This window comes from Monodelphis domestica, chromosome 5, assembly GCF_027887165.1.
Source record: "Monodelphis domestica isolate mMonDom1 chromosome 5, mMonDom1.pri, whole genome shotgun sequence".
Lineage (NCBI taxonomy): Eukaryota > Metazoa > Chordata > Mammalia > Didelphimorphia > Didelphidae > Monodelphis > Monodelphis domestica.
The window spans coordinates 254851555-254877210 of record NC_077231.1 but is presented as its reverse complement, the minus strand read 5'-3'; the positions used below and the strand labels follow the sequence as shown (position 1 = coordinate 254877210).

General features: G+C 38.3%; 1 long non-coding RNA gene across 2 annotated transcripts; it reads left to right on the top strand.

Moving 5' to 3' along the window:
- The first annotated feature begins 25 nt into the window (after positions 1 to 25).
- LOC103097011 (uncharacterized) lies at positions 26 to 25357 on the top strand. 2 transcript variants are annotated; one of them, XR_008912404.1, is made up of 3 exons: positions 26 to 181; positions 9689 to 9824; positions 19109 to 25357. It is a non-coding gene; the product is annotated as an uncharacterized LOC103097011 (long non-coding RNA). The 2 variants fall into 2 exon arrangements; XR_008912403.1 differs by lacking the exon at positions 26 to 181 and adding an exon at positions 1043 to 1704.
- Positions 25358 to 25656: the final 299 nt, after the last annotated feature.

Below are 25656 nucleotides of genomic sequence, written 5' to 3'. Positions count from 1 at the left end.
TAAGTTTGTTCTAAGCGGACTTCCGGTTAAGATGGCGGCTTAGAGAAAGCTGAAGTTCAGATCTCCGGAAAACCCTTCCCGACCGATCTCAAACTAGAAGCTCCTAAGGCGCCGAAATTCAAAACGATCAACAGCACAGACCCTGGGAACCCTCCTCCTGGACCTGGACCCGGTTCAAAAGGTACGGCTCCCCTTAAAAGCCAGAACCCGAGATCCCTCGGACCTCAGGGGTAGGAGCGCAGAGTCCAAGGCTCCCGGAAGTGGCAGCCGCGCCGGGCTCAGAGAGCAGGGTCTGAGGAACAACAACCCTCAGGGTCTTCTACCCAAGTCCCAGTCCGGGTGAAAGTTACTGCCTGGGGCTTCCGCTGCAAAGAGCCGGTAGGTCAAAGAGCCGGTAGGTCCGGGTGAAAGTTACTGCCTGGGGCCTCCGCTGCAGAGAGCTAGTCAAAACAACAGCAACCCTCAGGGCGGGCAAGACAGCCTCACGGGCTGGATCCTGCTATCCAAGTCTCAGTGAAAGTCTGTGCTCTCGGAGCTTGGGGAAGCTGCAGCCCATCCCCCCGCAGGCCGACGAAACAGCCTCACGGCCAGGGATTCTGAAGGCAACTTCCGGAAATCGAGCCAGGGGGAGAGTGTGGCCTCGTGGTCCGACCCTTCCATTCCAGTTCCAGTGAGGCATATTCAGTTTAACCCAGGGAAAGCTCATAGAACCATCTGCCCAGGACTGCCTCTGAACACCAGACAGAGGCAAGAAAAACTAATCCTCCACATTCAGAAATGGCAAACTCCACAGAACCACAGAAGCCCCAAAATACCAAGAAAAATAAGAAGAAAGGGGCGACTCTGGACACATTCTATGGAGCCAAAATACAAAATACAGAGCAGATAGAAGAAGATATACAAGAAAATTCTCCAAAATCTTCCAAAGGAAATAGAAACTCTCCACAAACCCATGAAGAATTTGAATCAGAAAGGACCAAAAAGATGGAAGCCCTCTGGGAGGAAAAGTGGGAAATGATGCAAAAGAAATTCACGCATCTACAAAACCAGTTTGACCAAACTGTAAAAGAAAACCAGGCTTTAAAGCAAGAACTAATAAAGCAAAGCCAAAACACCAAGAAATTAGAAGAGAACATAAAATATCTCACCGACAAGGTGATAGATCTGGAAAACAGGGGGAGAAGAGAAAATTTAAGAATAATTGGACTCCCAGAAAAGCCAGAAATAAACACCAAACTGGACATGGTGATACAAGATATAATCAAAGAAAATTGCCCAGAGATTCTAGAACAAGGGGGCAATACAGCCACTGACAGAGCTCACAGAACACCTTCTACACTAAACCCCCAAAAGACAACTCCCAGGAATGTAATTGCCAAATTCCAAAGCTATCAAACAAAAGAAAAAATCCTACAGGAAGCCAGAAAAAGACAATTTAGATATAAAGGAATGCCAATCAGGATCACACAAACCTTGCAAGTTCTACGCTGAATGATCGTAAGGCATGGAACATGATCTTCAGAAAGGCAAGAGAGCTGGGTCTCCAACCAAGAATCAGCTACCCAGCAAAACTGACTATATACTTCCAAGGGAAAGTATGGGCATTCAACAAAATAGAAGACTTCCAACTTTTTGCAAAGAAAAGACCAGAGCTCTGTGGAAAGTTTGATACCGAAAATCAAAGAGCAAGGAATACCTGAAAAGGTAAATATTAAGGAAAGGGGAAAAATGTTATCTTCTTTTACTCAAACTCTCTTCTATAAGGACTACATTTATATCAATCTATGTATACTAATATGTGGGGAAAATGTAATGTATAAATAGGGGGTAAAGAAAGACCAAATAGAATAATGGTTCTCACACAAAGATTCACAGGGGAAGGGGAGGGGAAGAAAACTCCTATAAGAAGGAGAGGAAGAGAGGGGGGGGGGTTTACTTAAACCTCAATCTCAGGGAAATCAACTCTGAGAGGGAAAAACATCCAGATCCATTGGGATCTTGAATTCTATCTTACCCAACAAGGGTAAGGAGAAGGGAAAACCAAGGGGGGGAGGGGGAGAGGGAGAACAAAAAGGGAGGGAAAGAGAGGGGGGAGGGGGAGGGAACAAAAAGGGAGGGACTAAAAAGGGAAACATCAAGGGAGGGGACAAGGGGGACTGATTCAAAGTAAATCACTGGACTAAAAGGTAGAGCCGAAGAAGAAAAGGTTAGAATTAGGGAAGGCAATCAAAATGCCAGGGAGTCCACAAATGACAATCATAACTTTGAACGTGAATGGGATGAACTCACCCATAAAACGTAGACGAATAGCTGAATGGATTAGAATCCAAAACCCTACCATATGTTGTCTTCAAGAAACACACATGAGGCGGGTTGACACCCACAAGGTCAGAATTAAAGGATGGAGTAAGACCTTCTGGGCCTCAACTGATAGAAAGAAGGCAGGAGTGGTAATCATGATATCTGATAAAGCCAATGCAAAAATAGACCTGATCAAAAGGGATAGGGAAGGTAATTATATTTTGTTAAAAGGGACTCTAGACAATGAGGAAATATCATTAATCAACATGTATGCACCAAATAATATAGCACCCAAATTTCTAATGGAGAAACTAGGAGAATTGAAGGAAGAAATAGACAATAAAACCATACTAGTGGGAGACTTAAACCAACCATTATCAAATTTAGATAAATCAAATCAAAAAATAAATAAGAAAGAGGTAAAAGAAGTGAATGAAATCTTAGAAAAATTAGAATTAATAGACATATGGAGAAAAATAAATAGGGATAAAAAGGAATACACCTTCTTCTCAGCACCACATGGCACATTCACAAAAATTGACCATACGTTAGGTCACAGAAACATAGCACACAAATGCAAAAAAGCAGAAATAATGAATGCAGCCTTCTCAGATCACAAGGCAATAAAAATAATGATTAGTAATGGTACATGGAAAACCAAATCTAAAACCAATTGGAAATTAAACAATATGATACTCCAAAACCGTTTAGCTAAAGAAGAAATCATAGAAACAATTAATAATTTCATCAAGGAAAATGACAATGGCGAAACATCCTTTCAAACCTTTTGGGATGCAGCCAAAGCGGTAATCAGAGGCAAATTCATATCCCTGAAAGCTCATATTAACAAACAAGGGAGAGCAGAGATCAATCAATTGGAAATGCAATTGAAAAAACTCGAAAGCGATCAAATTAAAAACCCCCAGCAGAAAACCAAATTAGAAATCCTAAAAATTAAGGGAGAAATTAATAAAATCGAAAGTGATAGAACTATTGATTTAATAAGTAAGACAAGAAGCTGGTACTTTGAAAAAACAAACAAAATAGACAAAGTACTGGTCAATCTAATTAAAAAAAGGAAGGAAGAAAAGCAAATTCACAGCATTAAAGATGAAAAGGGGGACAGCACCTCCAATGAGGAGGAAATTAAGGCAATCATTAGAAATTACTTTGCCCAATTATATGGCAATAAATACACCAATTTAGGAGAAATGGATGAATATATACAAAAATACAAACTGCCTAGACTAACAGAAGAGGAAATAGAATTCTTAAATAATCCCATATCAGAAATTGAAATCCATCAAGCCATCAAAGAACTTCCTAAGAAAAAATCCCCAGGGCCTGATGGATTCACCTGTGAATTCTATCAAACATTCAGAGAACAGTTAACCCCAATACTATACAAACTATTTGACATAATAAGCAAAGAGGGAGTTCTACCAAACTCCTTTTACGACACAAACATGGTACTGATTCCAAAACCAGGCAGGTCAAAAACAGAGAAAGAAAACTATAGACCAATCTCCCTAATGAATATAGATGCAAAAATTTTAAATAGGATACTAGCAAAAAGACTCCAGCAAGTGATCAGAAGGATCATTCACCATGATCAAGTAGGATTCATACCAGGGATGCAGGGCTGGTTCAACATTAGGAAAACCATCCACATAATCGACCACATCAACAAGCAAACTAGCAAGAACCACATGATTATCTCAATAGATGCAGAAAAAGCCTTTGATAAAATACAACACCCATTCCTATTAAAAACACTAGAAAGCATAGGAATAGAAGGGTCATTCCTAAAAATAATAAACAGTATATATCTAAAACCAACAGCTAATATCATCTGCAATGGGGATAAACTAGATGCATTCCCAATAAGATCAGGAGTGAAACAAGGATGCCCATTATCACCTCTACTATTTGACATTGTACTAGAAACACTAGCAGTAGCAATTAGAGAAGATAAAGAAATTGAAGGCATCAGAATAGGCAAGGAGGAGACCAAGTTATCACTCTTTGCGGATGACATGATGGTCTACTTAAAGAATCCTAGAGATTCAACCAAAAAGCTAATTGAAATAATCAACAACTTTAGCAAAGTTGCAGGATACAAAATAAACCCACATAAATCATCAGCTTTTCTATATATCTCCAACACAGCTCAGCAGCAAGAACTAGAAAGAGAAATCCCATTCAAAATCACCTTAGACAAAATAAAATACCTAGGAATCTATCTCCCAAGACAAACACAGGAACTATATGAACACAACTACAAAACACTCGCCACACAACTAAAACTAGACTTGAACAATTGGAAAAACATTAACTGCTCATGGATAGGACGAGCCAATATAATAAAAATGACCATCCTACCCAAACTTATTTATCTATTTAGTGCCATACCCATTGAACTACCAAAATACTTCTTCACTGATTTAGAAAAAACCATAACAAAGTTCATTTGGAAGAACAAAAGATCAAGGATATCCAGGGAAATAATGAAAAAAAACACATATGATGGGGGCCTTGCAGTCCCAGACCTCAAACTATATTACAAAGCAGCAGTCATCAAAACAATTTGGTACTGGCTAAGAAACAGAAAGGAAGATCAGTGGAATAGACTGGGGGAAAACGACCTCAGCAAGACAGTATACAATAAACCCAAAGATCCCAGCTTTTGGGACAAAAATCCACTATTCGATAAAAACTGCTGGGAAAATTGGAAGACAGTGTGGGAGAGACTAGGAATAGATCAACACCTCACACCCTACACCAAGATAAATTCAAAATGGGTGAGTGACTTAAACATAAAGAAGGAAACCATAAGTAAATTGGGTAAACACAGAATAGTATACATGTCAGACCTTTGGGAGGGGAAAGGCTTTAAAACCAAGCAAGATATAGAAAGAATCACAAAATGTAAAATAAATAATTTTGACTACATCAAACTAAAAAGCTTTTGTACAAACAAAACCAATATAACTAAAATCAGAAGGGAAACAACAAATTGGGAAAAAATCTTCATAGAAACCTCTGACAAAGGTTTAATTACTCATATTTATAATGAGCTAAATCAATTGTACAAAAAATCAAGCCATTCTCCAATTGATAAATGGGCAAGGGAAATGGATAGGCAGTTCTCAGATAAAGAAATCAAAACTATTAACAAACACATGAAGAAGTGTTCCACATCTCTTATAATCAGAGAGATGCAAATCAAAACAACTCTGAGGTATCACCTCACACCTAGCAGATTGGCTAACATAACAGCAGAGGAAAGTAATGAATGCTGGAGGGGATGTGGCAAAGTAGGGACATTAATTCATTGCTGGTGGAGTTGTGAACTGATCCAACCATTCTGGAGGGCAATTTGGAACTATGCCCAAAGGGCGACAAAAGAATATCTACCCTTTGACCCAGCCATAGCACTGCTGGGTCTGTATCCCAAAGAGATAATGGACACAAAGACTTGTACAAAAATATTCATAGCTGCGCTCTTTGTGGTGGCCCAAAACTGGAAAACGAGGGGATGCCCATCAATTGGGGAATGGCTGAACAAACTGTGGTATATGTTGGTGATGGAATACTATTGTGCTCAAAGGAATAATAAAGTGGAGAAGTTCCATGGAGACTGGAACAACCTCCAGGAAGTGATGCAGAGCGAGAGGAGCAGAACCAGGAGAACATTGTACACAGAGACTAATACACTGTGGTATAATCGAACGTAATGGACTTCTCCATTAGGGGCGGTGTAATGTCCCTGAACAACTTTCAGGGATCCAGGAGAAAAAAAACACCATTCATAAGCAAAGGATAAACTATGGGAGTGGAAACACCGAGAAAAAGCAACTGCCTGAATACAGAGGTTGAGGGGACATGACAGAGGATAGACTTTAAATGAACACTCTAATGCAAATACTATCAACAAAGCAATGGGTTCAAATCAAGAAAACATCTAATGCCCAGTGGACTTACGCGTCGGCTATGGGGGGTGGGGGGGAGGAAAAGAAAATGATCTATGTCTTTAACGAATAATGCTTGGAAATGATCAAATAAAATATATATAAAAAAAAAAAAAGAATAGTATACATGTCAGACCTTTGGGAGGGGAAAGGCTTTAAAACCAAGCAAGATATAGAAAGAATCACAAAATGTAAAATAAATAATTTTGACTACATCAAACTAAAAAGCTTTTGTACAAACAAAACCAATATAACTAAAATCAGAAGGGAAACAACAAATTGGGAAAAAATCTTCATAGAAACCTCTGACAAAGGTTTAATTACTCATATTTATAATGAGCTAAATCAATTGTACAAAAAATCAAGCCATTCTCCAATTGATAAATGGGCAAGGGAAATGGATAGGCAGTTCTCAGATAAAGAAATCAAAACTATTAACAAGCACATGAAGAAGTGTTCTACATCTCTTATAATCAGAGAGATGCAAATCAAAACAACTCTGAGGTATCACCTCACACCTAGCAGATTGGCTAACATAACAGCAAAGGAAAGTAATGAATGCTGGAGGGGATGTGGCAAAGTAGGGACATTAATTCATTGCTGGTGGAGTTGTGAACTGATCCAACCATTCTGGAGGGCAATTTGGAACTATGCCCAAAGGGCGACAAAAGAATATCTACCCTTTGACCCAGCCATAGCACTGCTGGGTCTGTACCCCAAAGAGATAATGGACACAAAGACTTGTACAAAAATATTCATAGCTGCACTCTTTGTGGTGGCCCAAAACTGGAAAACGAGGGGATGCCCATCAATTGGGGAATGGCTGAACAAACTGTGGTATATGTTGGTGATGGAATACTATTGTGCTCAAAGGAATAATAAAGTGGAGAAGTTCCATGGAGACTGGAACAACCTCCAGGAAGTGATGCAGAGCGAGAGGAGCAGAACCAGGAGAACATTGTACACAGAGACTAATACACTGTGGTATCATCGAACGTAATGGACTTCTCCATTAGGGGCGGTGTAATGTCCCTGAACAACTTTCAGGGATCCAGGAGAAAAAAAAACACCATTCATAAGCAAAGGATAAACTATGGGAGTGGAAACACCGAGAAAAAGCAACTGCCTGAATACAGAGGTTGAGGGGACATGACAGAGGATAGACTTTAAATGAACACTCTAATGCAAATACTATCAACAAAGCAATGGGTTCAAATCAAGAAAACATCTAATGCCCAGTGGACTTACGCGTCGGCTATGGGGGGTGGGGGGGAGGAAAAGAAAATGATCTATGTCTTTAACGAATAATGCTTGGAAATGATCAAATAAAATATATTTAAAAAATTAAAAAAAAAAAAAGTTTGTTCTAAGCATTAGTATATCTTTTCTCCCTCCTCCATTCCATTATCTAGGTTGGAACCAGATATTTCTATTGGACCCAACTCCATGCCACTCTAAAACTGAATGCAGGAATATTCTAATTTAGGGCCAACTCCCTGGACCTTCCACTTCAACTACCACCAACCTCCACTTCCTGTAACCAGCCAGTTAATCTCTTTCTTTGGAATAAAGTAATCCCTGCTAGCACAGTTCCTGTTACAGCACAAATAAGTCACCTGGGAGAGGCCACTGAGGCATTAAGTCACTAACACACGTAATTTTCTTGATCACTTGACTCTCGCGAAGCAAAGATATACATGGGCTAGGATTATAGATCCAACCCTAGAGAAAGGAGAGGTTAGAGCATGGGTTCTCTACCTGGGGAGTATGAGCATGTTTATTTGTTTTGAAAATATTTCAATAAATATATTTCAATATAATGTATTTCCTTTGTAATCTGGCATATGCTTTTAAAAGCATTATTCTGAGATGTTGCCGAGTTCACCAGACTGTCAAAAGGGTCCCTGCCACAGAAAAGAGTGACTGAACTTGAGGGTGGATTGCTCCAGGAGAAGAGAGATCTTACTTCACATCTGGCCTAGAGCCAGCCTTGCCATACTGTTCTGTGGTTACTTTGAGCCCCACATAGGATTGAAAGGGTTTCTGCAGGTCATTATGAGGGCAATAAATTGGGAAAGATTCATTCCAAACCTTCTAAGTTGTCACTCATGAAGCTAAGTAGTCAAAGAGCAAGAAGCAGGGAAAGTAAATCCTCCAGATTAGGAAGGTTAAACAGAGGCTCTTTATGGTAAAGGGACAGTGGTATCTCCGCCATATCATTCTGTCAACAAACCTTGGTCTTTGAGCCTGAGATATCTCTCATAAATCAATTCTATGTAAAAATAAAATTAAAAAGAATCTCTCAGCTAAACAAACTATGGTTTAGGAATGGAAGGAATAGTATAGTATCATAAGAAATGAAGGAATATGAAAAATTCACAGAAGCATAGGAAGAGATGATACGGGAAGAAGAAAGCAGAACCAGGAAAGCAATATTCATGACGGCTACAACCATATAAGCAAAAAGAAGGATGACAAACTAAATGGAATGCTTTTTAATTAAAATAACTAAGCTTGTCTCTGAAGAAGAGCTGCGGAAATGAGCCTCCCTTCTCTTGCAGAAGTGGCTGAGGATGTTGCATATACTTAGAGTTGGGTAATGTGTTGGTTGATTTTGTTTTACTCTTTTTTTTTCTTTTTCTCATTCTTTTATATTCTTTGTTAAAAAGGGATGGCTCATTGATCAAGAGAAAGTAAAGCAAAGGGAGCCACAAGAAAATTTCAATAAAAGTTCAAAATTGATTTTATAAAAAAGTTTCTTAGCAATCTTGCTTATATCTCAGAACCAACTAGATGGTCTTAATTGATGACAGATTCAGTCTGTAATTCTCCAATAAGTCATTTCTGGGTTTATCAATTGTCTTCCTTAGAAAATCATCACTCTCTCTTCTCCCCTCTTTGAAAAATAAAAATTACTATACCTAGCCTCCTCCTTCTCATTAACTGCCACACTTACTATCCTAAGAAACCTCCACTCCAAGACTGTCTTCCCCTCATTGATAATTTCTTCCCAGCACAACTCTTTTAAAAAAAAAGAGGGGGTAGCTGGGTGGCTCAGTGGATTGAGAGTCAGGCCTAGAGATGGGAGGTCCTAGGTTCAAAATCTGGCCTCAGACACTTCCCAGCTGTGTGACCCTGGGCAAGTCACTTAACCCCCATTGCCTAGCCCTTACCACTCTTCTGCCTTGGAGCCAATACATAGTATTGGCTCCAAGACAGAAGGTAAGAGTTTAAAAAAATATATACTGAAAGGGTTAGGTACCTGACTCCAGACTTAGTGACATCCCAGTTCAAAACCAGACTTCTGATTTGGGCATTTTGGGGGGTGGTTTTGTCCCATCAAACATCTCTGTTTCCCTTTCCCACTCTGAAAATGACTCGTGTGTGACTCCCTGGGCTTTATTGTGTTTCTACAGCTAAGCCTGGGAGGACAAAGATTTGCTTTTGCTATTCCTGCCTCTTAGAGCAGCCAAAGATGAAAGAGATAAGTGAGGACTCTACGTTGCCCCAGCTTCCTGCTTCTGCCATGAATCACAGCCTAAGCTAAATAAGGTAGGTTTGGGGGAGGAAGGAAAACAACAATATGAGGAAATTCACATGGTAACATCTGGATTAGTGTCAAAGGTTGTTAAGAGAAAGGACAGAAACAATGATTATACTCATGAAGTCTGAGGAATAGAAGGCACCAAGAACAAAAGCTGCCAATCAATATTGATTTTCTGCAGTTGCTGTTGATTTTAAATACACTCAAAGGATCAAAAGACTTTGAAAAGAGACTAGGGAATTAGATGTGAATCAGAGCATCAATTCAGCCCAGTTTTTTCTTCTTGTTAGAGGAGTGGTCCTTTTTTCGAGTACATGGGGAGTTCTTACACATGGTCTTACACTAGTTTAGAGCTGGAAGGGACCTGGAAAATCCCTTTTATATTACAAGGAACTGAGGCAGAGAGAGATGTAAATGACTTGCCCAAAGTCACACAAATGGTCAAGGAAAGAAAAAGGACCAGAACTCAAGTACTCCAATTCTCTGCACTACAACAAACTACTTTCAGATGGAGAGACAATTGAGTCATGTTATTTCCTTAGCATAGTCCTACCCACACATATCACTCAAGTGTTGACCCTCTGAGTGGTCAGACTGTGCAACTATTATGAGAACAAGCTCCAAGATAGGTAAAAGGTGCCAAGATTCCTTATGTGTCCTAAAAATAAATCACTCCCACAAATTGTAGTCAATACAATTATATTTTTGAATAAACTTGAATAGAATATTGTTATTTAGTTACCATGTACAATTTATATGTTCTTTCTGATCCACATTAAAGCTTTCTCTTTAGATTATAAGGTTCTTGCACCATTTTTTGTTATTGTCCAGAAATATGGTTAATTCTTTTTATTTTCTGCCTTTATTTGAGTTCTGTGGCCCTGCCAAGCATTTGCTTGAGTTCTGTGTGTTCTCCTAATACCTAATCAATTCTGCCATATCTACTTTTTCCTACATTCTGTCACAACCATAATTCCTTTCTTGTTTAACTTTCTGCTAGATTTGTCTACCAATGAGAGAAACACATTGAAGTCTCTGTAACTATTGCCTTAGGAATTAGGTCTTTTTGCAATTCAGTCAGCTTTCCCTTAAATAAATTGCATTCCAAAATCAGTGCAGTTTTAAACTTAAAAGCTATCAAGAGCTTCAATCAGTTATTATCTTGAGGTACATGAACTTGTTTTTTGTTTCTAAATATTTTGATAACTGTATTTCAATGTAATTGACTACATTTTATAATCCTACATGCTTCATTTTATGCATGTGCAAATATTATTCTTAGAAGGGATCCATTGGATTCAACAGACTGCCAATGGAGTAAATTGATATCAAAAAGATCAAAAAAGATGAAGACCCTCTGATGTAGAAGCTAAGATTTTTGTTGCATATATTTAATACTGGTATTTATTGTGGTACCTTTAAGTATAATGTAATTTCTCTGAATCTGTCTTTTGGCAGTATTTATGTTTACTGATACTTTGTCTAAAATTATTATTGTTATCCCTACTCTTTTGGATTCAGATCAAGTGTGAAAAAATCTACTCTACCCCATCATTTAAACTCTGTTTGAATCTTTATATTTAAATATGTTTCATATATACATATATATATATATATGGAAAACATTTGTATTGTGTTTTCTAATGCATTCTTTGGTTTATGGGTAAATTAAGCCTACCTGCATTCAAGGTTATAATTATTGAAAGTTTTTTTGCTAACCATAAAATCTTGTTAACTATTTTTTTCAATTGATCAGGAGGTATCAATGCCTTGCTTTGATTCAATCTAATTTGAGACTCCTCTCCCCACTATAATTATCCCGCACCCCTCTTCTATAGAATTATTCTGAGTGTTGTTGGGTTTTTTTTTTAATTTCTGAAGCAAATAATTTTTCTTTGTTTTTTGAGATACTACATTCTGCCCCTTCTGAACAATAAACAATCCAGAACAATGCAGATTTGAACTCCACAGTCTCTTCTGGTCTACTTGCAAAATTGTTTCCTTGAATTTTAAGTGTTAGAGATTGAGAATTGCATTGCTAGGTGAGTTAAACTGGGGCTTGCTCTCTGCTAGAGATTCTATAGATTCTACTGGCCTGTACTTAGCCTTCCAGTTTCAATATTTTAGGAAATATTATTGTTTGATTTCTGTTCTATGGTACTGAAGTTGTTTCTTTCACTGTATTTTGTTGTTGTTGTTGTTAATGAGAAATTCTGAGTTTGTATCACCACGTTCCACTTTCAAAACTTTGGTTTGTGAAGACCTCCTGCCTTTCTTCTAATTTTGCTACTTTTTAGAAAACTTTCTTGTACTATTTCTTGTATCTCTAAATTTTTGTGCTCCATTTCTTCCATTCTCTTTTTCAGTGTTTCACTACTTCATTAAAATTTTCCAGGTTGCATTCGGAACTGTCTCTTTTTGAGTTTTATTGAGGAGCTCTAATTTTGCTTTTTATCTTTTCCTTTTTTCTTTTATTGGATTTTTCAGCTACTCAAGAGGTTCTTATGGTGGATCTGTCTCATTTCTTGGGCACCAGTTATAGTTACTGTAACATTATTCTGTCTTCAATATTTTTCCTGTGATCTTCTGCCTCATAATAGTTTTTAAATTTTATTGACAATGTCTTTTTTAATGTCTTATATATTCAACTCCTCTGGTGTTATTTCTATGTTATTTAATAAGGTTACTTTATTTCTCTTCTTTTATTGTTGTTCTGCCTTACTTGGTGCAGTTTTTAATGTTTTGAGGTGATGAAAATGATCTATGCTTAGATATGATCTTTCACCCACCTGATTTCTCTCTAATAAAAATAAGAAATGTCAGAATGATGGAGGAAGACAAGGTGGGTTAAAAGAATGAATACTGGACAGAATCAATCATAGTTCTGGCACCAGTTAACTGGGAGATATTGAAGAAATTATTTTCTATGTTTCATTTTCTTCATCTGTAAAATATGGATACTGATAACTGCACTGGATCAAAAGTCCTTATTATCATGATGAATGATTTTTAAATGCTTCTTCTATGAACAGTGTACTAGGACATACTGTATGCACAAACATGGAGAACTATAAAATGCCAGACAAATACAAAATACTGGTATTATTCTCCACTCCTATCTGATAACAGTCCTAGCTGGAGGGGAAAATACCTGGGGAAAAGCTGTCTAAAGAGAAAGTACAGAGTGTCACCCACTTGACCTCTGAAAAAAATCCAAGATATCATGCTGAGAGAGAGAGAGAGAGAGAGAGAGAGAGAGAGAGAGAGAGAGAGAGAGAGGGAGAGGGAGAGAGAGTGAAGTTGAATGTTATTCATTACCTTCTGGACAACATTTTATAAGGGTTTTATGCTGGAGCCATAGGCTGGATAATAAATGTAATAAAAGTGGGAAATGGAGGTTTAATGTAACTATGCAGGATGATGATGTAATCTATGTAGTAAACAAAAGTAGCTATTGAGTTATAAATAATATTTTATAGCAATCTTGAACAGATCTGATGCCAGATGTACAGTACATGTGCATGCACGCACACATACACTTTATTAAAATTCCTTTTCTTTGAAGATAGGGCAAAATAATCTACAATACAAAGATACACATGTGCACTTCTCACGTGGACTATGCTTCGAGATTTCTTTTTTACTTATTTAACTATTTGTGGGCCAAATGTAGGTTAGGTTTAACTTAGTCCAAATTGATTATTTTGTACATAAATCTCCAAACTAAATTAGGAGACTTTTTGAGTTGGAAGGGATCTCCAATGTCTTCTATTACCACTCTGTACCTTAAGCACAAACACTATCAGTCTATTAATCGATTGAGTATTTCTTAAATGCTTAAAATGTAAACCAAGCACTCTACTAAGCACTAAGAATTCAAAGACAACAATAAAGCAATCCCTTCCTGTGAGGAATTCACATTCTAGGAACATTCTCAGCAAACAATCTAGTCTGTTCTCGAAGACTTTTAGCAATAGAAAGTTAATTCTCTATTGAGGCAGACCATTCTACTTTTGGACAACTTGAATTTTTAGCAAGTCCTTTATTCTGTTGTACTGAAATCTATCTCCCTAGAACTCCCTTAGACCAACTGGTCTTTGTATGTTTGGTAGAAAGAGAATGGGAAGAGACTGACTTCATCTTCTTTCTCTGACAAGGGGACTTTAAATATAACCCTAAGCTCCATATTTATGTTACTTTTCCTTTACATTTTCCTATACATGACAGCTTCTCAAATATTTGAAGACAATAATCAAATACTCCCACTGTGCCTTTTTATCTCTAGATAAAAAGTCCCCAATTTTTAAACTGATATTAATGTGACATAGTTACTACTCCTTTATCGTGCTAGTCTTTCACTAGACACTTAGAATTCCAAATAACTCAAATTAAATGCAGGGATCAGAACTGAACCCAAACTCCAGATAAAGTCTGGAACTATCCACCCTATGTCAGTACCCTAGAGCAAAGTCCCAGTTGCCATGTCCCATTCATAATGTTTTATGTGAATTGCAGAGTTAGGGGAAAGGAAAGATAAGTGTTATTGTTTCAAATGATTCTTAGAAATGAATGTTAAATGCTGCATTTGAAAATTTGTGTCCTAAAATCCTTGTGGACAGAGATCTTTCAGGATGGTATCACATAGCAAATAAGTTGGATCTGATGTGAAAAATATTTTCAGAACATAAATTTTTGTTAAATTAGCTATGCAAAAAGAATTTCAGAGAGTTTAATGGTAAAGATGGACTACCTTCCTACTATGCCCTATACCAAGATTTCAAAGTCCCTTATAACCAGTCTGCTTCCTACCTTTCCAGTTTTTTATGCATCACTACCATCCATTTGATCTATAATCCAATGACACTAACTTCCTTTTTATTTCTTGAACAAGAGACTCTCTCTCTCTCTCTCTCTCTCTCTCTCTCTCTCTCTCTATTTCTCTCTCTCTCTCTCTCTCTCTCTCTCTCTCTTTCTCCCCAACTCTCTGTTTCTTTCCTCTAGGCATTTTCTTTTTTTAATTATGTTTTTATTGATATTTTCTGTTCATTGTTCTAAGCCACAAGAACAATGGACACTAAGCAATGGGAGTTAAGTGACTTGCCCAAGGTCACACAACTGGGACACATCCAAGTTCAGATTTGAACCCAGGACCTTCCCATTTCTAGACCTGGTTCTCAATCCACTGGGTCACCTAGCTGCTCCCTCTCTCCATTAAAGTCTTTCAAGGTTGTTTTTTAAAATTATTTTGATTGTTTCTTCTTCTGGGACAGTAGTATTCCATTACAAACATATATCACAACTTGTTAAGCCATTCTTTAATTGATGGACATACTTTCAGTTTCCAATTCTTTCTTCCAACTTTTAATTCCAACTGTTTAGCAATTTCATTTGGTAGCTTCCAGGCACATTACTTTATCTTGTTCTTTGGGTTGGATTGTAGTGTATTTAGATGAGATGGAACGAAATGTTGATACTTCATCAAATGCCATGCATTCAGGATGTAGCCAGAATTTGCTCAGTAATCTCTTTGCATATGCTACTTCCAAATCAGCGTCAGAAACTCTAAGAAAGATACTGTTGGAAGTCTTTCATAATTGACAGATTGGTGGATTTGGAGTAGGAAGACCTGAGACTGAGCCCTGGCAATGGTACATATTAGCTATGTGACCTTGAGCAAGTCATTAATCCCTCTCGTCTTGGTTTCTTCATCTGTAAAATGAAGAGATTGGATTGGATGACTTCCAAGGTCCTATCTAGCTAAAATGCATGTAAAAGACTCATACAAATGATTTAAAGCAAAGAAAGCACAAGAAGACTAACAATAGAACACTTGATAATAATAATAAAAAAAAAAAACCTTACAGAACAAGAATGAAAAGCAAATGATTGAGGGTTTTTTTGTTGTTAGAGTTTATATACATGTATGTATTTTTCCTTATAAGAAGTTGAGAGAAAATCATGGCAGAACTGAGAAAGAGCTGACCATGGAATCAGGAAGAAGGTCCAGTTCCTAAAAAACAAATATTGAGTATTTGACCCTAACTGAATGTCTTCCCATTCTTAATAGCTCTTCATGACATTAAGTTGCATATTAATGACTGATCTGCATCAGTAGTTTCCCCAATGGGTACTCCCTAGACAACTGAAATCACAGGTCCTGTTTAAAAAAAAATGTTTGGAGTTCAGAGTTTTATGCTGATTGTTTCATTAGTTTTTTTTTATCATATTCATGGTTATTAAGTCTATGACAGATAATTTTTTTAAATGAAAGGGTATGAGTCTAGTGGAATTACTTGTTGACTGTGGAATGGGGGAAGAAGAGAGGGGAGGAAAGAAAATGAACCATGGAAACATGGAAAATATTAAAAATTAAAATATATATATATATAAATAAATAAATTCTTTAAAAGAAATTAATTAATTAAAGGGTATGAACAAGTGAGAGGAGCTCTGAAGGGAGAAGAGTCCATCCTATGGCAAAGGAAAAGTATCCCTTGTAATTTATTATAGCTCTGTGCTTCAGCCACAGTGCCCTCCCATCTCTCTGGCAAGAAGTCACATGGTTCCCAACAGGCAGTGCCCCTGTAGCAATGTTCCGAATATTTAAGAGGCAATGTTTAGAATGCCTATCTAAAGGAGAGCTTGAATTTAGTCCTCATGAAAGTGGGGAGGGAGCCTTCAAGCTTGGAATTGGAACATCTTTTCCACTGTGTACTGTCAGCATCCCTCAATCAAAAATTTTGACAACTCCTCCTCTTACCCCTACTGGGCACACCAGGAGCCTCTGGAAAGAACTTGACAACCATAGGCAGTTTCATGGACCAGCAAAGATGAGGAGAGTGAGGCTAGCAGACTTCTTTGTCCCTTGGAGAAAAGTCAAACTTTGAGGGGCCTTCACAGTCTCAGAGAGAAACTGATTCCAAAGGGCATCAGTGTTCCCCTCAGGCAGGCAGGAATCTGTGGTGTATAAACAGAGTCAGCCCACTAGACATTTTGCATCTAGTTTTTATATCTTATGCATTGCATCTGTGGTGTCTCTTTGATTAGAATATAAGCTCCTTGAGGGAAGGAGTTTTTTTCTTGATATATACAGTGACTAGCATGGTACCTAAAGTATGAGAAGTTAACAAAGGTTTGCTTACTTGATTGGCTAAGAGAACAGGAATGGCAAATAAATCAAAGAAGAGTATGGTACCTAAGCAATTTCCAGAAACTCTCTTCACAATGGACCTCAAACTTTATATTCTAATATAGAGTATCTCTCAATCCAGATTAATAACAACAATAATAATAGCAACCAACACTGATAGAGCAATTTAAGGACGAGAGTATGAGCTACTATAATCCTCACTACAATCCCAGGAAGAAGGCACTATAATTTTCTTGATTTTATAGATGAGAGAAATGAGGCTGAGAGTGGATTGAGTATACATTTCAGAGATTTCTCAGGATTATTAAATGAGCACATTCTGCAGGCTGGAAAGACCGTCCTGACCAGTGAGGAGGGTACAGTAGGAAATAAAGTTGAATGGGAAAGGTGTAGTCACACTGTGGAGGGTCATGACTTTAAAGGTCAGGCAGAGGGGCAGCTGTATGGCTCAGTGGATTGAGAGCCAGACCTGGAGGTGGGAGTTCAAATCTGGCCTCAGATACTTCCTAACTGGGTGACCCTGGGCAAGTCACTTAATCCCAATTGCCTAACCCTTACCACTCTTCTGGAACCCATCAAGTATCTTGGAATGGATACTTAATACCTATTCTAAAATGGAAAGGAAGAGTTTTGAAGGGGGGAAAAGGCAGGCAGAGAGGTCTCATGGCAAATAGACAAACCAAGAGAATCTTTGTTTTCTAGAAGAAGAGTCCGATGATAGTGGTTATAAGAAGTACATGACTTTTGTTAAATAGTATAGATTTGACTGAGGAGAAAAAGGAGACAAGATAAGGAATAGTAGTTTCGGTCTGAGGTGATGAGGGACTGAAGTAAAAGTAGAGGAATGGGAAAGAGGAGAGGGGGGAGAGGAGAAGGCTTGAGGAAGAATGGAAAGAAGAGGAAGATAAAAGGGAGGGGAAGGAGGGAATGATGGGAGGGAAGGAAAGAGTAAGGGGACAGGACTTGGGAACTTAATGAAGTAAGACATGAAAGAAAGGGAAGAATTCAAAATGTTTCCAAGTTCTCAGATCTAAATGATCGGGAGAATGAAGTACCATTCCCAGAGGGCTTGGAAGGTGAAGCTGATTTGGATCAGATCTGGATTCCATTCCATCTTGTTCCCTTCTGCTCTCTTTCCAAAAATGGCCCACATTTTCCTTGCCGTCACCTTTAGCCTAGGATTATTCAGTATGTGGGCACAAATACTCTATTCACTTAGGCAAAGTTAAGAAAAGATGCCTTGCTTGCATTTTGGGGGGGGGGGGGACAGATACAGAAACCTAAAGCATTTTATTAAATGTGGTTTTGCTTATTTTATCAATTTTTTTTAGTTTATGTAGTCTTTCGATTGCATGAATTATGTTAATGTTCCTTGTGTGGTAAGACTAGGGTGGCAGGCTGGGGTGATCAGAAGCAGGACTAGAGACAAAAGAGAAAGGGGCAGGGAACCAGGAGGGAGAGTGGAATGGATTGAAGAGGTGCAGGTGGGAGCAAGCCAGCAGTTAATGACTGGGGCTTGGAAAGGGAGAGAGTAAGCAGAAAAAAGCCAAAAATCAGCCTGAGGAAATGATGTCACATTTTGAAATAGACTCCTTCTGGATCTGTTTCTGCTTCTCTTTCCTCAGATCCCTATGGCCCAAGTTTCTAAGGAGCTAGATCTAGATCTGCTGCTCCATCTTCTAGATGTGGGCTGGTTTGACTAGACTCTTGAGAGCTCAATAACTCCCACCTGCCTTTAAGATTCTCCCCAATATGCTTCCAATTTACCACCTCTTTACTTAATCTACTTATTGGCTTCATGAGTCCAGCAGGACTTGAGGGTGAGAGGAAAGCTCTTGGGACTTAGGAGAGCATTCATTCCAAAATAGGTGAACTTGAGATGTGGAGTCAGGAAGACCTGGATTCAAATTCCTCTTCCTATACTTAGTACATGACAATGGGCAAATTACTGGCCCCCCTTTGAGCATCAGATTCCTTATCCATCAACTGAGAGGACTGGACTTTGTCTCTAAGGTTCCTTATAGCTCAGATTCTATAATTCTTTGATTCCCCTTACCAAGGCTATGGGTGTACTTTTCTCTCCAAATCATCAGTTAGACATTTACCAGGATATCCCTTCTCTTCTTGTTTCCTTCTTTGTAGGATGTGGAACTGGTCTTCATCATTCATATGTGGACCTTAATCTTTGCACCTACATTTCCCTCAAACAAACCCTGAAGCTTTCTTCAACAACAAATATTTGCCCTGTACCTATTAAGAAAAAAAAAATTCTTCTTGGCATTGGAGATTAAAAGAACAAAGCCTCACCTAGTCATCAAACTCAAGGAACTAACTACTGGGGCAAAAGGAGGAAGAGAAAGAAGCCAATACAAGGTAAGATGCAATGGGGCCGAAGTGACTTAGAAATACAGTATTTAAGGATGGAGACACCATTTTCAGCAGGGGTCTAAGGGAAAGGTTCATGAAGGGGATTGTCCATGGCCTGAGCCTTAAAGGAGGGTTCTGAAAGGCACCGAGGAGAAAGGACTGCATTCCAACCATGAGGTCATTCTACACAAAGGCAGGATATCTGGTATGTTGAATTCAGTTAGAAGTTCTATTTGGCTGAAACAGAGAGCTTATGAAGTGAAATAACATGAAACCAGACTGGAAGAATAATTAGAAATTGGATTGTAGGGAGAGTTTAAATTGAATTGTAAGGAACGTATTATATTTTATCCTATAGACAGTGGGGAAATGGTCAGAAGTCACTAAAAATTTTTAAGATATGGACTCAGATCTGTGCGTTGGGAAGATTTTTTAAAATTGTTTTCTTTATTCAAAGACATTTTATTTTTCCAATGAGATGTAATAACAATTTTCAACATGTTTTCTGAGATAATAAGATCCAAATTGTCTCTCTCCCTCCCCGCTCTTGGAGATGGTAATCAATTTGATCTAGGTTAAACATGTTTTATCATGCAAAACATACTTCTATGTTGGTCATTGTTGTAAGGAAATGCTCCTATAAAGCCAACCCCCCCCCCAATAGAAACACAAATAAACTAAAGTGAAAAATAACATGTTTTGCTCTCCATGCCAGCTTCAACAGCTCTTTCTCTAGAGGTAGATAGCATTCTTTGTCATAAGTGGGAAGAATTTTTTTGGTAGCTGGATGAAGGATGGATTAGAGAAAGGAACCTGGAGGTGGAGAAACCAGCTTTGACCAGTATAGTAGTCCAGGTCAAAGGTAAGAAGGATCGAAATTAGTGTGGTCACAGTGTGAGTGGAAAGAAAAGACGAAATTTTAGAGAAGTTGTAGAAGTAAAAATCAACAGGATTTAGAAATTGGTTAGATATGGGAATTGTTGAGGAGGGAAAGATCAAAGATATTTTTAAGACTGAAAGGATATAAAGAGATTGAGAAGTACGTTAGTAGAGAAGAGCACCAAGAAAGAGCAGTTCTATTGAAGCCAAAGGAGGAGAGAGTATAAAGGAGAAGGGATAGCATCGAACACTGCAGGAAAGGTGGAGAATAAGAAATGAGCAGGGGCCATCTGTGACTTTGGAAAGGTCAGTTTCAATTACTTTGGCATCTGCAACCAAATTTCAAGGAATTGAGAAGTGAGAAGGTGGAAGCAGTGAGCCAAATCTACCCTTTTTAGAAGTTCAGCAGTGAAAAGAAGGAAGTAGAGGGGATGGCAAGATGAAGGAAAAATTTCTTTTAAATTTTATTGACATATTTTGACTTGACAAAATAGACCCATCACAAAAAATGCACAAATGCCACAAGGAATATTCCCTCAAAACTGTGAAGCAGAGGCATCTAAAAAAAAGTGGTTGTAAATATTACAATGAAGGTGGCTAAGTGGCACAATGGATAGAGTGCCATCCCTGGAATCAAGAGGACCAGAGTCTAAATCTGTCTTCACTTATTGTGTGACCCTGGGCAAGTCACAAACCTATTTGCCTCAGTTCTTCATCTATAAAATAAGCTGGAGAAGGAAATGGCAAGAAAATTGCCAAGAAAATCCCAGATGGGGTCATGAAGAGACAGACATGACTGAAATGACTAACAACAAATGATACTACTTGTCACTTTCCTCTTTTCTAGTTTACTAATTAATAACAGTAAGAAAAATATGTGTTTTGACTTTAATCATTTGGTTCCAATGTTGTCTATTGAATTTGACCTGACATTGACCTGATTTACATTGTTGTAGTTATTCAGTAAAAGTTCCGCTGTCTTCATCCAGCACCAAAACATACGAGGGTTTCCATATTTCCCTGAATTCTTCAAATTCATCATCCTTAGAATACAATAAAATTGTGCTACAGTTATTTATAATTTGTTTGGTCATTACTAATCATAGAGTACACAATTTATTTCCAGATTTTTGCTATTACAAATAATATCACCAAATCCTTTTGAACATATGAGTCTTTTCTTGCCATCCCTAGTTTCCTTAACAAAATTAATAGATAGATCTGTGGGTCAAAAGTGATGAAAAATTAGAAACCTTTTTTTGCCTAATTTCTAATTGTTTTCCAGAATGGTTAGAAAGTCAAAATGATTTATAAAGTTAGTGTGCTCATAATAAAAAGGTTGTTTCTTTCTTTCCTTAGCCTGAGCATGTTTATAGGTAATAGGGAAGAAACTAAGTAGAAAGGAAGAGATTGAAGATGAGAGAGAGAGAGAGAGAGAGAGAGAGAGAGAGAGAGAGAGAGAGAGAGAGAGAGAGAGAGAGAGAGAGGTGAGAAATTGAAGTAAACGCCTGAAGGTGGTGGAAAGGGTTAAGATTAAAGTTACAGGTGGAGAGATTAATTTGGCAAGATGAAGAATCATCTTAGCTTTTGAGATTGAAGGAGAAGATGCAGAGAAACCTTGACTGCCCCAAGATCACACAGCCCACACATGTGAGAGGCAGGATTCAAATCTAGGTTTTCCTGACTCCAAGACCAATATTGAATCAACTCCATCACATTGCCTCTCAGATGAGATATTCAAATTCACTAATTCAACAATTCCTTACTATATGTCTTCAATGGAGCAGGCATTGTGCCCAGCAACCAGAAATACAAAGATTAAAACTAAAAAATCCCTCCCCTGAAGGAAGGATCCTCTTTGCATCAACTGCTCTGTCTGATTTCATCTTCATGGGACAAGATGATCCTCCCAGAATAAAGTCATCACTTCTAATTTCATCACCATGCTGCTGATTCAACCTTTGATTGATACTATCTCTCTCAGCCTCCTCTGCCCTCTTTTTTATTAATTGAAAAATATTATTTAATTAATTAATTTAGAATATTTTCCATGGCTACATGATTCATGTTCTTTCTCTCCTCTTCTCTCACACCCCTCCCATATCTGATGCACAATTCCACTGGGTCTTACATGTATCATTGATCAAGACCTATTTCCATATTATTGATTTTTGCACTAGGGTGATCATTTCGAGTCTACATCCCCAGTCATATCTCCTCGACCCATGTAATCAAGCAGTTATTTTTCTTCTGTGTTTCTATTCCCACAGTTCTTCCTCTGGATGTGGATAGCATTCCTTCTCAGAATTGTCCTGAATCACTACATTGCCATTAATGGAGAAGTCCATTACAAATTCGATTATACCATAGTGTATCCATCTCTGTGTACAATGTTCTCCTGGTTCTGCTCCTCTCACTCTGCATCAATTCCTGGAGGTTGTTCCAATTCACATGGAATTCCTCCAGTTTATTATTCCTTTGAGCACAATAGTAGCCCATTAACAACAGATACCACAATTTGTTCAGTCATTCCCCAGTTGAAGGACATCCCCTCATTTTCCAATTTTTTGCCACCACAAAAAGCTCAGCTATAAATATTTTTGTACAAGTCCTTTTCCTTATCTCTTTGGGGTATAAACCCAGCAGTGATATAGCTGGATAAAAAGGCAGACAGTCTCCCCTCTTTTTTGAAGGACTAGAGGGGTATTGAACTCCTCCCAATGCCTTTCCTTATAGCAGGCAGAAAGTGAAATGCAAGCACATTCCACTTTGTATCTGCTGTCCTTATTGGTTTCAGCTCCACCAAACAAGTTGTCCCTACTCCAGGTATCCCTTGGTGTCCACCCTACCCCTTCTCCTTCTTTTGTATTGTTTTCCCCCATTCGATTGTAAGCTCCTTGAGAGCAGAGACTTATATTTTTCTTAATTATATCTTCAGCATAATGTCTGGCATGTAGTAGGAACATGAAAAATATCTATTGAATTGAGTTTACATTCTGTTGGGAATGGGAAGGACACCAAGTACAGTGGTAAGTAAATACAAATGGTGAAGTGGATCATTCTGGAAGAGTTGAGAATGGTGAGTAGGAAAGACCTCCTGTAGGAAGTGACCCTTGAGCTAATACTTGGATGGAACTTGGGGGGGGAAGGAGGAAAGGTGATAAGGGGAAATATTTCAGGAATAGCGACAACACTTCGGAGGTGACGGATAATGAATGTCCTTTACAGTGGAGAGAGTAGAAGCCACTGACATCGTAGGTTAAAATACCAGTTGAAAAGAAAAAAAGGTTTTAGCCAGATCTCCCAAAAGGCTCCATCTCATGCTTCCTAAACAGCTGTCATACTCTCAGCAGCCTTGAATTATTTTTTGTCTTATAGTAAATTTAAGAAACATGAACATTTCAGAATGCAAAAAAAGAAAAGAGAATTGTACAAGAAACTGTAAAGTTCTTATATACAGTTTTGTGGTTCTTTTAAACTTGTATGTTAAATTTAACATATAATGCCAACAGTATAGGGGCAGCAAGGTGGCATAGGAGTTAGAGTGCTAAGCTTGGAGTCAGGAAATTTTTAGTTTAAATTCAACCTGGAATATATATTAGCTATGATACCCTAGGCAAGTCACTTTACCTTGTTTGCTTTAGTTTCCTCATCTGTAAAATGAACTGGATAAGGAAATAGCAAACTACTTCAATATCTTTGCCAAGAAAGTCCCAAAAGAGGTCATGAAGAGTCCAAAATGACCAGAACTGAACAATAAAAACCAAAAATGCCCTGCCCCTGCCCCTTTCTTTGCCAATAACTTTCAAACGCATTCCCAGCCATGATACAAGGGAACTGACTTAGATCATCTCTTTTAAAGTCACTTTCAGCTCAAATATTATATAATTCCTTGAATATTCAGACTGAATTTGTGACTATATATAAAAAACTTAAACACTTACCTTCCATCTTAGCATTAATACTGTGTTTTGGTTCCAAGGCAGAAGAGTGGTAAAGGCTAGGCAATGGGCATTAAGTGACTTGTCCAGGGTCACACAGCTAAGTATGTGAGGTCAAATTTGAACCCAGGACCTCCTGTCTCTAATCCTGGATCTTAATCCATTGAGTCACCTAGCTGCCCTTTTTTATAATAACTTTTAAAGCTGTTTAGCAATGCTCCAATTTCAACATAAAATGACTTTTTGTGTGTGTTTTAGGTTGGGCTGTTCAACAAGAAAAAGCACCACAAGACCAGTATGAACAGATTCTTCCCCCACCCGAAGTTTTTAGGTGCTCAATTTCTCTTTTAACTTTCTAAATCATCCATGGGTTAGGACTCCTCTTGAACCATGATGCTTGTAAATCATCAAGTGTACTCTGAATGTGCTTATCTCAGAACAAAATCGCAGCCCTCTTTTTTCACCTACAGCAAGTACATTGTAGTGACAAGTGTAAAATTCCATCAACAGAGCAGTAATTCAGGCCCATTTTTTCTGCCAATTCGATGTCATTTTAAAACATCAGGGCTTTGCCTGAACACATTGTTTTTAGGGGAAAGTATGTTGCCAAAGCCCACCTGTAGAAATTCCCATAGAGTTCATAGCCTCTCTCTGTCAGCCTGGTAGATGGGTGATTTTCCCTCCCACCCACCCCCAAACCACGGGGTGTTTTTTTTCTAGAATACCAGAGCCCTAGGTTTACACTGGGTTGCATGTGAAGTCCTGCAGGACCCAACTAACTGAACCTTGAAAATAAATAGACATAAACCCTAACCATGTATGGTCTGAAACAAGGAAAATGACTTGCAAAACACTGAGCGATGACTGCCCATATAAAAATTCAGAACATCGTCGTTCAGATGGCAAGGGCTCAAAGAACAACCCAGTGGTACCACAAGCTTTACAGAAGGCAAAGCTGCTGCTCACTGAGCCCACTGCTGGTCCCACTGAAGAGGCAAAGCTGCAGCCCACTGCCACACATGCTCGCCTCTGATCACCCCACTCCCAGCAGACTCTGGTTCCATGCTTCTCCTCACTCTAAAGGAATCATGCGGAAAATAAAATAGGCATCTGGATTGCATTCCTTGGAAAGTTTCACTGCTCTGTTGATTTATTTTCCTACGAGTCGATTTATATATTTGTCTTCCCCTGGCATGTCCAGAAAAAGCCGATATCATGTCTCCTAGGCTTTCTCTTCTTTGGTTACTGAATTTCAAATTATTAGAGAAATCATTGGAGAAACTATAGCTGGCAACTGGTTTATTGACATTTAACAACTTGTCCTTAACACCGCTTCACCTCCCATTTTTTTACCATGCCATGGGAGCAAACCATTTGGTATGAATCTACTCATGTTCCTCTCTCTGTCGAAATGATTTGTCTTCGAAATGCAACAGTTCTTAAAACCCTGCTGACTGGCAGATGTGCGCGGAGTGCCAGCTTGTGCTCCATGTTGTCCTCCTT